The 12,324-nt window shown below is 37.4% G+C and overlaps 2 non-coding genes across 2 annotated transcripts; one reads left to right on the forward strand and one right to left on the reverse strand.

Annotated features, from left to right (window-relative positions):
* The first annotated feature begins 782 nt into the window (after positions 1–782).
* Positions 783–865, forward strand: trnal-cag (transfer RNA leucine (anticodon CAG)). Its single transcript has one exon. It is a non-coding gene; the product is annotated as a tRNA-Leu (tRNA).
* Positions 866–3,002: 2,137 nt separating this feature from the next.
* Positions 3,003–3,075, reverse strand: trnaa-agc (transfer RNA alanine (anticodon AGC)). The gene has a single exon. It is a non-coding gene; the product is annotated as a tRNA-Ala (tRNA).
* Between the last annotated feature and the right edge of the window lie 9,249 nt (positions 3,076–12,324).

Genomic DNA, 12,324 nt, shown 5'->3' on the forward strand with positions numbered 1-12,324 from the left:
AGGATGTGACTTGAATTACAAACTTTAACATACACTGCCTGGTTAAAAATAAAAGTCACCAAAAAACCCTTAAGAAACACTTCTTAGTACTACATACATCAGTTGTATTCCACAGAGGTCAGCATGCGATGAAACTTTGATAGTAGATTCAAGATTCAAAGTAGCTTTATTAATAACAGACATTTATTTATTCATTAGTAATGGACATCATTTTACTTTCTAACTGTGTTTATATTATGCTATCTAGTGGACGATTTAATAGCCTACAATGAGCACAAACAGGGTTTGAGTTCTTAATAAATAATAAATAATCTTAATAAATAATCCAGTCAGTTAAAAACCCAACAAGAAGGCTGTACCTAATACACTCATACCAGAGAAAACACACCCTAACATGCTAGTGCCGTTACAGTGCCAAAAACATTATTTGGTCAGTTGGAGTGCTCATATGGGGCTCCCTTTCTATTGATATATGGTTTACAGCCTAGTGACAAAGTGTACAGTGCAGCAAATGGGTTACAGTCAGTAAATTTACCAAACATAATAATTTGTGAAAAGATTAAGCAGACTACAAATATTAGTCTGTGTGGGGCAGGAGTGGCGTCAACAGTGTCCAAGCTAGACAGAATGGTTTTAGCAGTCTAAGGCACTGTGACAGCTCATGCTTTACACAAATTTACGTCTTTAACCCTCTACCATACATAATAATGTGAAAAGATTAAGCAGTTTGTGCAAATCTTAGACCATGTGGGGCGAGGGTGGTATCAATGGTACCCCAGCTAGTCAGGATGGCCGAGTGGTCTAAGGCGCTGCGTTCAGGTCGCAGTCTTCCCTGAAGGCGTGGGTTCGAATCCCACTTCTGACAGCTCATGCTTTAAACAAATTTACATATTTAACCCTCTACCATACATAATAATGTGAAAAGATATGCCATTAATAATGTAATTTATAATAAATCACTGATTTGTGAGATATCAGCAGTAGTAGGTCATGTTTAACTGGTTTAATATTGTTTAAGCGCTGATTATCGGCTGTTTTTCGTGAGTATGTTGGGCGGTTTTCCATGCATTTTGGCGGGCTTTTAAATGCGCAATCTGGCAACCCTGGTTGAAGCGTTCATTCATATTTTGGAGCGATGTATGTTTGTATGCTAGAATATAAATAACATCTTTTACAAACTGCTGTCTATTTACATTGACATTTTCCCTTCTGTCTAAACCTTGAAACTGGGTTTGTAAAAGTAAGCGATACTGTGGATAATATATTTAATGAGCTGAACTAACTGAGAGAAGCGCTAACGGTGGTGGAAGAGTCTAAAAGGGTTTGGAACATAATCGTATCATCATAGCAGTACAACACAGTTTTGTCCGTAGCATCCGAAAATATCCAGAAGCTAATATACACAAACTTTTCTTTAAAAAATAAACTTACCTTGTTAATAAAGTATGACCTCAAAATCAAAACAAACACAGTATCCGCTGCTGCAGTCTCTACACAAACTTTTCTGCACTGAAATCGCAAGGACACATTTTATGGATATTACGGTAATGCGCTGACAAACGCGTCCTGCAGTCATGCAAGCACATACAACAGTGTGAGAGTTTACACTAATCAACCATAACATTAAAACCACCTCCTTGTTTCTACACTCACTGTCCATTTTATCAGCTCCACTCACCATATAGAAGCACTTTGTAGTTCTACAATTATTGACATGACCACCACAGAGCAGGTGTTATCTAGGTGGTGGATCATTCTCAGCACTGCAGTGACACTGACATGGTGTTGGTGTGTTAGTGTGTGTTGTGCTGGTATGAGTGGATCAGACACAGCAGCGCTGCTGGAGTTTTTAAATACCGTGTCCACTCACTGTCCACTCTATTAGACACTCTTACCTAGTTGGTCCACCTTGTAGAGACAGTCAGAAACGATCGTTCATCTATTGCTGCTGTTTGAGTTGGTCATCTTTTAGACCTTCATCAGTGGTCATAGGACACTTCCCACAGGGCGCTGTTGGCTGAATGTTTTTGGTTGGTGGACTATTCTCAGTCCAGCAGTGACAGTGAGGTGTTTAAAAACCTGCAGCGCTGCTATGTCTTATCCACTCATACCAGCACAACACAGGAGAGTCCTGACCATTGAAGAACAGCATAAAAGGGGGATAAAAAAGCATGTAGAGAAACAGATGGATTACAGTCAGTAATTGTAGAACTACAAAGTGCTTCTATATGGTGGAGCTGATAAAATGGACAGTGAGTGTAGAAACAAGGAGGTGGTTTTAATGTTATGGCTGATCGGTGTATACTCACCATGTATGCGTGGCTTTCCTCCGGGTCTGAAAATGTGCCAGTAGGTGTAACTGCTGCTCTAAATTGCACCTGTATGTGTGAGTGAGTGGATAAATTAGTGTGTGATGCTTTGCGATGGTTTGACGCGCCCTGTCCAGGGTGTATTTTTGTCTTGAGCCCAGTGTTCGTGACACTGGACCCACGCTTGCCCTGTAATGCTGAATATCAATACAGGCAAATGAAGCGCATTTAAAAAAGCTTTAAAGCATTCTTGAAAAATGATGAGACCAACCTTTTTAAAAAGTAGATCCCGATGACCTGTTGACTGAAATAGTAGATCCCAAGCCACAGAAGTGTGGGCACCAGTTTTCCATTGGCTACGTTTTAACAAGACGTACCAAGAATGGCCTGTAGATGGCGCACTGTAGTCGTTTTTAAAAGCAAGCCAATTATGCCACCGAACTTAAATATGTACAATACTTTATAATGTATCAATTGTAACAGTGTCAAATAATAAAACATTATAAAAAATTATAAGTTCATGCGTTTCTGTCAAAACAAAACAAAAAAGGTATGTAAACAAAACTGTTTGAGCGTAAATAGGGCGTTACTGACATTGTAATACGGACAGACTAGCCTTATGGTTAATGCTGCAACGAATTTGACCGAAATTTCATCTTTTCAGATTGCAAAATGATCATAATGTTTCTATACTGGAGAATGTGGGCATCGATCCCACTACCTCTCGCATGCTAAGCGAGCGCTCTACCATTTGAGCTAATTCCCCTTACACAAAACTTTCCTTTGCCCTTTGTAAATTGTAATGTACTAACAGAGTGTTGATGCTGCATTATAAAGTGAGGGTGCAACATGTTTAAGCTCACGTACTCTTTTCTATATTATGCGTTGCTTTTCATTAAAATGTTATGTGCATTTATATGTGGCAAAATAAAAAAATCCATAAAAATCAAATTGAGTTAGCAAAGAACCTTAAATTATACTAAATGGTTCTTCAAGTAGAAACAGTTCTACCAAGAACACCTAAAAGAACCCTTAAGAAACATTTCTTAGTGCTACATACATCAGTTGTATTCCACACAGGTCAGCATGCGATGAAACTTTGCTCGAAACAGACATCGTTTTACTTTCTAACTGTATTCATATTATGCCATCTAGTGGACAATTGAATAGCCTACAACGAGCACAAACAGGGTTTGAGTTCTTAGAGAATAATTATTATTCTTAATAAATAATCCAGTCAGTTAAAAACCCAACAAGAAGGCTGTACCTAATACACTCATAGTAGAGAAAACACACCCTAACATGCTAGTGCTGTTACAGTGCTAAGAATGGTCCACCCAAAAACATTATTTGGTCAGTTGGAGATCTCATATGGGGCTCCCTTTCTATTGATTTTTGGTTTACAGCCTAGTGACAAAGTGTACAGTGCAGCAGATGGGTTACAGTCAGTACATTTACAATACATAATAATGTGAAAAGATTAAGCAGTTTATGGGTTCGAATCCCACTTCTGACAGCTCATGATTTAAACAAATCTACTTCTTTAGAGGACACAGCCATCAGGGAATACAGTTTTCATCAAAGGGTGAACATGGTCTGCAACAATGCTGAGGTAGGTGGTACGTGTCAAAGTAACATCCACATGGATGCCAGGACCCAGGCTTTTGATAACTGAAAATGTGAGAAACTGAATCATGTATTCATCCTGATCTTGCTCTGTTTATTGTTGCAGCTCTGCTGGAGGGTTATTTTTTTGGTGTTTGTGGTGGTGGTGGTGGTGGGGTCTTTGTTCCCATTTTGGTTTATTTGATGTACTTTACATCCATTTAAATATGTACTTAAATACTTAAATATCCATTTAAGTATGTTTATTCAGCGTCCATTTACATTGTTACAGCAGTATTTTACGACAAAAATGGAAATGTTCACATTATTGAAATGGATGTAAAGTACATCATATACTAAATAAACCAAAATGGGAACAAAGGCCCCACCATCACCACCACCACCACCACAAACACCAAGAAAATAACCCTCCAGCAGAGCTGCAACAAGAACAGGACAATCTCCTACAGGTCCAACAAAATCAAATAAAAAATGCACTTCAAAAAAGACCTCACATTGTTCGTCCTAAAGGCTAAGATCAACTTTTTAAATAAACTGAGTCTGTGATGGTTTAAAAACAACGCGTAATATAGAAAAGAGTACGTGAGCTTAAACACGTTGCACCCTCGTTTTATAATGCAGCATCAACACTCTGTTAGTACATTACAATTTACAAATCATAAAGGAAGGTTCTGTGTAAGGGAAATTAGCTCCAATGGTAGAGCGCTCGCTTAGCATGCGAGAGGTAGTGGGATCGATGCCCACATTCTCCAATGCTGAAACATTATGATCACTTAAAGGCAACACATAATATAAAAGTCGTTGCTCACTGAAACGCTGCATCAAACATTAGGTCAGTCTGTAAGTTTTACAGTGACAGTTATGCTCTATTTTTACTCAAATCGTTTGCTTTAAAGACCTTTTTTGACATGTTTAAATTGACAAATGTAGCGCCCCCTAGCACCCTTGGCTGTATTTGGAAAGCGCTCCCCGACTTCTTTTATTTGTTTAAGAAATATCTTTCTTTGTGGTAATGTAAGGATTTAAAAGGGCCACTACTTATCAGTACTGACGATTATTTTATATTTAAACTATACTCTTATTTAAACCGAAAAAAATACTTCAATTACCCTAAATATATGTGGTACTAACCTTGCACAAAAAAACCTGCGACTAACACCATTTACAGTAGCTGTATTAACATTATCCCTGACTCACATACCAAACTTGTACACATTAATAATACTTAAACAAATTAACTATTTACTCATTTACACAATCATTAATATGCATTTCAAACCCCAATATATTTTACAAAAATGTCATAATACAGATTCACTCAAATTACCATCAGTAATATTCAAAATATTATCAATCTCTCCTAAGTTAGGTACAGTGGGGCCAAAAAGTATTTAGTCAGCCACTGATTGTGCAAGTTCTCCTACTTAGAAAGATGAGAGAGGTCTGTAATTTTCATCATAGGTACACTTCAACTATGAGAGACAAAATGAGAAAAAAAAATCCAGGAAATCACATTGTAGGATTTTTAAAGAATTTATTCGTAAATTATGGTGGAAAATAAGTATTTGGTCAATAACAAACAAGCAAGATTTCTGGCTCTTACAGACCTGTAACTTATTCTTTAAGAAGCTCTTCTGTCCTCCACTCGTTACCTGTATTAATGGCACCTGTTTGACCTTGTTATCTGTATAAAAGACACCTGTCCACAGCCTCAAACAGTCAGACTCCAAACTCAACCATGGCCAAGACCAAAGAGCTGTCGAAGGACACCAGGAAGAAAATTGTAGACCTGCACCAGGCTGGGAAGAGTAAATCTACAATAGGCAAGCAGGTTGGTGTGAATAAATCAACTGTGGGAACAATTGTAAGAAAATGGAAAACATACAAGACCATTGATAATCTCCCTTGGGGTCAAGATCTCATCCCGTGGGGTCAAAATTATCATGAGAACGGTGAGCAAAAATCCCAGAACTACACGGAGGGACCTGATGAATGACCTGCAGAGAGCTGGGACCAAAGTAAAAAGGCTACCATCAGTAACACACTACGCCAAGAGGGACTCAAATCCTGCAGTGTCAGGCGTGTCCCCCTGCTTAAGCCAGTACATGTCCAGGCCGGTCTGAAGTTTGCCAGAGAGCATATGGATGATCCAGAAGAGGATTGGGAGAATATCATGTGGTCAGATGAAACCGAAATGGAACTTTTTGGTAAAAACTCAACTCATCGTGTTTGGAGGAAGAAGAAAAACCCAAGAACACCATACCTACTGTGAAGCATGGGGGTGGAAACATCATGCTTTGGGGCTGTTTTTCTGCAAAGGGGACAGGACGACTGATCCGTGTTAAGGGAAGAATAAACGGGGCCATGTATCGTGAGATTTTAAGCCAAAACCTCCTTCCATCAGTGAGAGCATTGAAGATGGAACGTGGCTGGGTCTTCCAGCATGACAATGATCCCAAACACACCGCTCGGGCAATGAAGGAGTGGCTCCGTAAAAAGCATTTCAAGGTCCTGGAGTGGCCTAGCCAGTCTCCAGACCTCAACCCCATAGAAAATTTGTGGAGTCCGTGTTGCCCAGCGACAGCCCCAAAACATCACTGCTCTAGAGGAGATCTGCATGGAGGAATGGGCCAAAATACCAGCTACAGTGTGTGCAAACCTGGTGAAGACTTACAGGAAACGTTTAACCTGTCATTGCCAACAAAGGTTATGTTACAAAGTATTGAGTTGAACTTTTGTTATTGACCAAATACTTATTTTCCACCATAATTTACAAATAAATTCTTTAAAAATCCTACAATGTGATGTCCTGGATTTTTTTTTCTCATTTTGTCTCTCATAGTTGAAGTGTACCTATGATGAAAATTACAGACCTCTCTCATCTTTCTAAGTAGGAGAACCTGCACAATCAGTGGCTGACTAAATACTTTTTGGCCCCACTGTAAATAACTAACTAAAAAAAAGGGTACCCAAAATTACCATTGCAGGCCTGATCCAACCTAATAGTCCCAATCAGCACAGATCACGAAGTATATTTGGTCGGTTGTGGTGGAGCTGTCCACGTTCTTTGTTTACATGGATGAAACAGAAAAAATCCACCAGTCTTTTTCCTTTTGATCTTGGATGAAACAATCAGAGTTAATCCGATGCTTTTAATCCACTGTAATCGTCACAGTTGCTGAGGAAGCGTACTGCCTTCAATGTCCATGCGCGTAAACTCAAGAGACGAAGTTCACGGCTGATACAGCATAAACAATGTCACTAATCGACTGCAAGATGTTAATATAAGACTCACTGTCCGTTTGTCTTTACGCATCAACAGAGATAAATCCTAAACAGGTGTTTTACCAGCTTACATGACACTTGTTTCACATCACGGTATTTTCTCCACTTTTTTCTTCTTTTTCCACCCACTTTCTCCCGCTCTTTTCCCGACCTGTGACAGTTCATGCTGATTGGCTTAAAAATAAATCAAGGGAGGGCTATACATACACTTTACTTTAAACAGCATAAAACAACCATAACATTATTTACAGAACAAATAAAAACAACTTATTTACTAGTTATAAATTAACATAAACAAAATATTAGTAGTCCCCAGATTTTAATTGGGCTACACAAACACACAATAACTTATAATTCTTAAATTTTGAAATGTCTCGGAGTCTTATCTAAAACGACTTTTTGTTAAAGTAGAGGTACGTGACTTTTTAATGATTTTTCATCTGGTAAACTGTTTTGTAAAAGATGAACAGCTGAAACTCACGACAGCACCTTTAAAATGCAGCATCAACCCTTAAGTCAGTCTATCAGTGGTACAAAGACAGTTTTGATTGGGTTTAGTTTGTCCTAAAGTCTGCGATAAACGGAGTCTGTGATGGTTTAAAAGCAAGGCATAATACAGAAAAGAGTATGTGAGCTTAAACACGTTGCACCCTCACTTTATAATGCAGCATCAACGCTCTGATAGTACATTACAATTTACAAAAGGCTAAAGGGGATTCATCGTAAAGGGAATCAGTTCCAATGGTAGAGCGCTCGCTTAGCATGCGAGCGGTAGCTGGATCGATGCTCGCATTCTCCAATGCAGAAGCATTGCAAACTTTTAAGCACATTTTCCTGTGAGAATAACATTTAGACTTGTAACGCACTGTAGTTAAAAACATGGTCTTCATAATATTTATTTTGTTCTTCTGTCTGTGTAGGGTTTTTACCATAAAGTAAAATCGAGGGAATCTAAATGCATTTATCCATCCAACAATCCATTCAGTAGCTTTTAACTATTCATGCAAACGAATGACTTTTTATATTTCTATATTGCTCATTGTAGTACTTGTGTCTGCATGGACTTGAAAATCACATGACTAAACATTAGGTAGAACTATAGAGACTTATTTACTGTCTTTACAAATTGGCATAAAGTACTCGACGAGTACAAAACACTGAACAATAAAATATAGATGACATACTATAGGCCAGTGAGGTGGCTGCTGCTTCTGGGTGTGTAGTTTCTAAATGATCAAGTCAGCACAGGCACAAGCACTCAGTGCATTATTAGGCTGCACATAATTATAGTTTAAACGGTCCTCTTTTTACTATAGTGTGTTTGAAACGGCTGGGGGTACAATTAGTTGGTGTGGAGAACATGTTACACATTCACTATGCGATTGTTTCAAGCTGATCAAGTACATGCTATTTCAATTAGAAATATCTCACAAAGTACAAATTCTTTAACTTTCTTAACAAGCCATGTAGTACGGGACAATGCCGCTTAGCCAACACAGTAAGAAACAACTCACCCGAACAGGGACTTGAACCCTGGACCCTCAGATTAAAAGTCTGATGCTCTACCGACTGGGCTGTAAAGATCCGTGCTGGCTCTCTTGAAGGCGATTATAAAAAAATTTTGGTGAAGGTTGTTGCTGTTTACACACAAAGAAAAACATCTCTGGAGGAGAATTTTGCAGGTAGATTACAAACAGATTCCTTTCTTTCACCTTTTTTTCTGTATCAATTGCACAATTGTTTTCCAGTCATTAAAATGTTATGTGCATTTTTATGTGGCAAGAGAAAAAAAATCCATAAAAATCAAATTGAGTTAGCAAAGAACCTTGAATTATACTAAAGGGTTCTTCAAGTAGAAACAGTTCTACCAAGAACACAAAAAGAATCCTTTCAAAAAACATTATTTGGTCAGTTGGAGATCTCATATGGGGCTCCCTTTCGATTGATATATGGTTTACACTGTAAGCCCGGACTTTATATTTAATCAAAAATTTTTAGTACAACATACATAAATTGTTTTTTTGCTCTACTATAAAATGCAGAGTACATTGTACTAATTTGAGTACACATTTAAATGTGCTAAACGGTTTAAGTTTACTAAACAAAAAAAATTACTTTTCTATCAGATTAACTTAAAAAAGTTAAGTTAAGGTAATAAAACAGAAAAACGCCCCCATTTACATGTAAGTCCGCCTTTTTTCAGCTTGCTGTTGGTGAATCAGGCAGCCATTTGTTTTAACTTTTGTAACCTGTTGTTGCAAATTACTTTTTACTTTTCATTTTAGGCTTTTTGCAAAAGTAAACTTGTCTTCCTGAAATGTATTTTGTGAAGTGGAACCTTTGTTAAACTAAGTGGACAAACATTTTCTTTCTCATTATGCTATTTTTGAGTAGCATGTACACCAGTCTGATGGGGCTTTTTCATCTTCCGTCTAATTTTGGTAAGTGTTGTACTTCACTTAACAATTTTGTTTAAAATAAATGATCTTAATGTTGACACTAAATAAATAATCAAACAGCGCTGCTTTATTTGCCGTATTTAGGCTACATGCTAGCATGTTAGCATGCTAGTCTTCATACGAAGCAAAGAGTGTGCTGGCTTGCTTTATTTTAATCCTTAAATTAATGCTATTAATGTTGATTTTAATACTTCTGTTTCTTGTTTCTTTTTGTTGTTTTACAGGTTCATGTTACTGTGAGGAGCTGTTTGTGTTTCATCAGAACTTTATATACAGTTTGTACAGTTTTAAAGATGTTTTCTTGACATGTTGTATTTTAAGTAAATACTTCTGAAGTGAAATAAAGAAAAATAATTTTATAATTGTGTCTGTTTTTCTATAAACATTTGTAATTCATATTTAAAATGTAATTAACATGAAAACTAAGAAGAAATCAATAGTTTTTTCCATTGAGCTCAAGATAATAAGTAGAATTATTGGGAAAAGCAGTTGGTATAACAAAAAATAGAAAGTTTAATCAACTTGCCTTTTAGGTGTAATAACTTAATGTTTTAAGTTATGCTAACTCAAGTTTTCATTATACATTACTTAACTTTTTTAAGGCAACCGGTTTCCTCAAATTTTTTAAGTAGATTGAACTTATCCGGGCTTACAGTGTACAGCCTAGTGACAAAGTGTACAGTGCAGCAAATGGGTTACATTCAGTACATTTACCATACATAATAATGTGAAAAGATTAAGCAGTTCGTACAAATATTAGTCCGTGTGGGGTGAAGGTGGTGTCGATGGTACCCAAGCTAGTCAGGATGCGGTCTAAAATGCTGAGTTCAGGTCACAGTGTCCCATGGAGGCGTGAGTTGGAATCCCACTTCTGACTGCTAGTGCTTCATACAAATTTATGTCTTTAACCCTCTAACAAACATAATAATGTGAAAAGATTCAGCAGTTTGTACAAATCTTTGGCCATGTGGGGGTGTTGTTGGTAATTGGCATTGTTACCTTACAGACATTTCTGGATGGCCAGTTCGAATCCCACTTCTGATAACTCCTGCTTTATACAAAGTTACTTCTTTAGAGGACACAGCCATCAGGGAATACAGTTTTCATCAAAGGGTGTACATGGTCTGCAACAATGCTGAGGTAGGTGGTACGTGTCAAAGTAACATCCACATGGATGCCAGGACCCAGGCTTTTGATCACTGAAAATGTGAGAAATTTAATCATGTATTCATCCTGATCATAAAGTATGTTTATTCAGCGTCTATTTACATTGTTACAGCAGTATTTTACAATTGAAATGTTCACATTATTTAAATGTATGTAAAGTACATCGTATACTAGCTGTTTACTTTTTTCCCTAAGTAAGTCATTACCTCAACATGCCATTACCGACACAACTTGTTGTGATGGTAAAAACATTTAGTGATGGTAATAAAAGGTTTTTAGTTTCACCATCACTATCTTATTAACTCTTTAATAATTAAAGCTAATTAAAGCTAAATAAGCATAATGGTTTTATTAAACAAGGAAACATTATCCAGATCCAGTAAAATATCAGTAGATACATGAAAAAGAAAAGTTAGAGCGCTCGCTTAGCATGCGAGAGGTAGTGGGATCGATGCCCGCATTCTCCAGTGCAGATACCTTATGATTATTTAAGGGTAACATGTAATATGAAACTTGTTGCGGCATCGCTTAATGAAATGCAGCATCAACAATTAGATCAGGATTTAAGTGAGTCTTTAAGGCAACAAAAAATATGTGGGTATTAATATGTAAAACTCAGCGCATTATTAGGCTGCACATAAATATAGATTTAAACGGTCCTCTATTTACTACAGTCTGTTTGAAACAACTGGGCGTACAACTAGTCGGTGTGGAGAACATGTTACACATACAGTGTGCTATTATTTCAAGCTTATCAAGTACATGCTACTTCACTTAGAAATATCTCACAAAGTACAAATTCTTCATCATTCTAAACAAACCATGTAGTACGGGACATTACCACTTACCTAATGCAGTAATAAACGACTTTTAGATTAAAAGTCTGATGCTCTACCGACTGAGCTATCCGAGCTCTGCAAGCTGCTTTAATCCTCACAGGGATGTGACTTGAATTACAAACTTTAACATACGTTGTCCTATAGAACAGTTCCAGCAAGAACACCAAAAAAACCCTTAAGAAACACTTCTTAGTACTACATACATTAGTTGTATTCCACACAGGTCAGCATGCGACATCGTTTTACTTTCTAACTGTATTCATATTATGCCATCTAGTGATCGATTGAATAGCCTTACAACCAGCACAAACAGGGTTTGAGTTCTTAATAAATAATCCAGTCAGTTAAAAACCCAACAAGAAGGCTGTACCTAATACATTCATACCAGAGAAAACACACCCTAACATGCTAGTGCCGTTACAGTGCTAAGAATGATCCACCCAAAAACATTATTTGGTCAGTTGGAGTGCTCATATGCTATTGATACATGATGTGGTGTCAACGGTACCCAAGCTAGTCAGGATACGGTCTAAGGCGCTGCGTTCAGGTCACAGTCTCTCATTGAGGCGTGGGTTTGAATCTCACTTCTGACAGCTCATGCTTTATACAAATTTACATCTTTAACCCTCTACCATACAT

Source organism: Trichomycterus rosablanca, chromosome 10 (genome assembly GCF_030014385.1).
Source record: "Trichomycterus rosablanca isolate fTriRos1 chromosome 10, fTriRos1.hap1, whole genome shotgun sequence".
Taxonomy (NCBI): domain Eukaryota; kingdom Metazoa; phylum Chordata; class Actinopteri; order Siluriformes; family Trichomycteridae; genus Trichomycterus; species Trichomycterus rosablanca.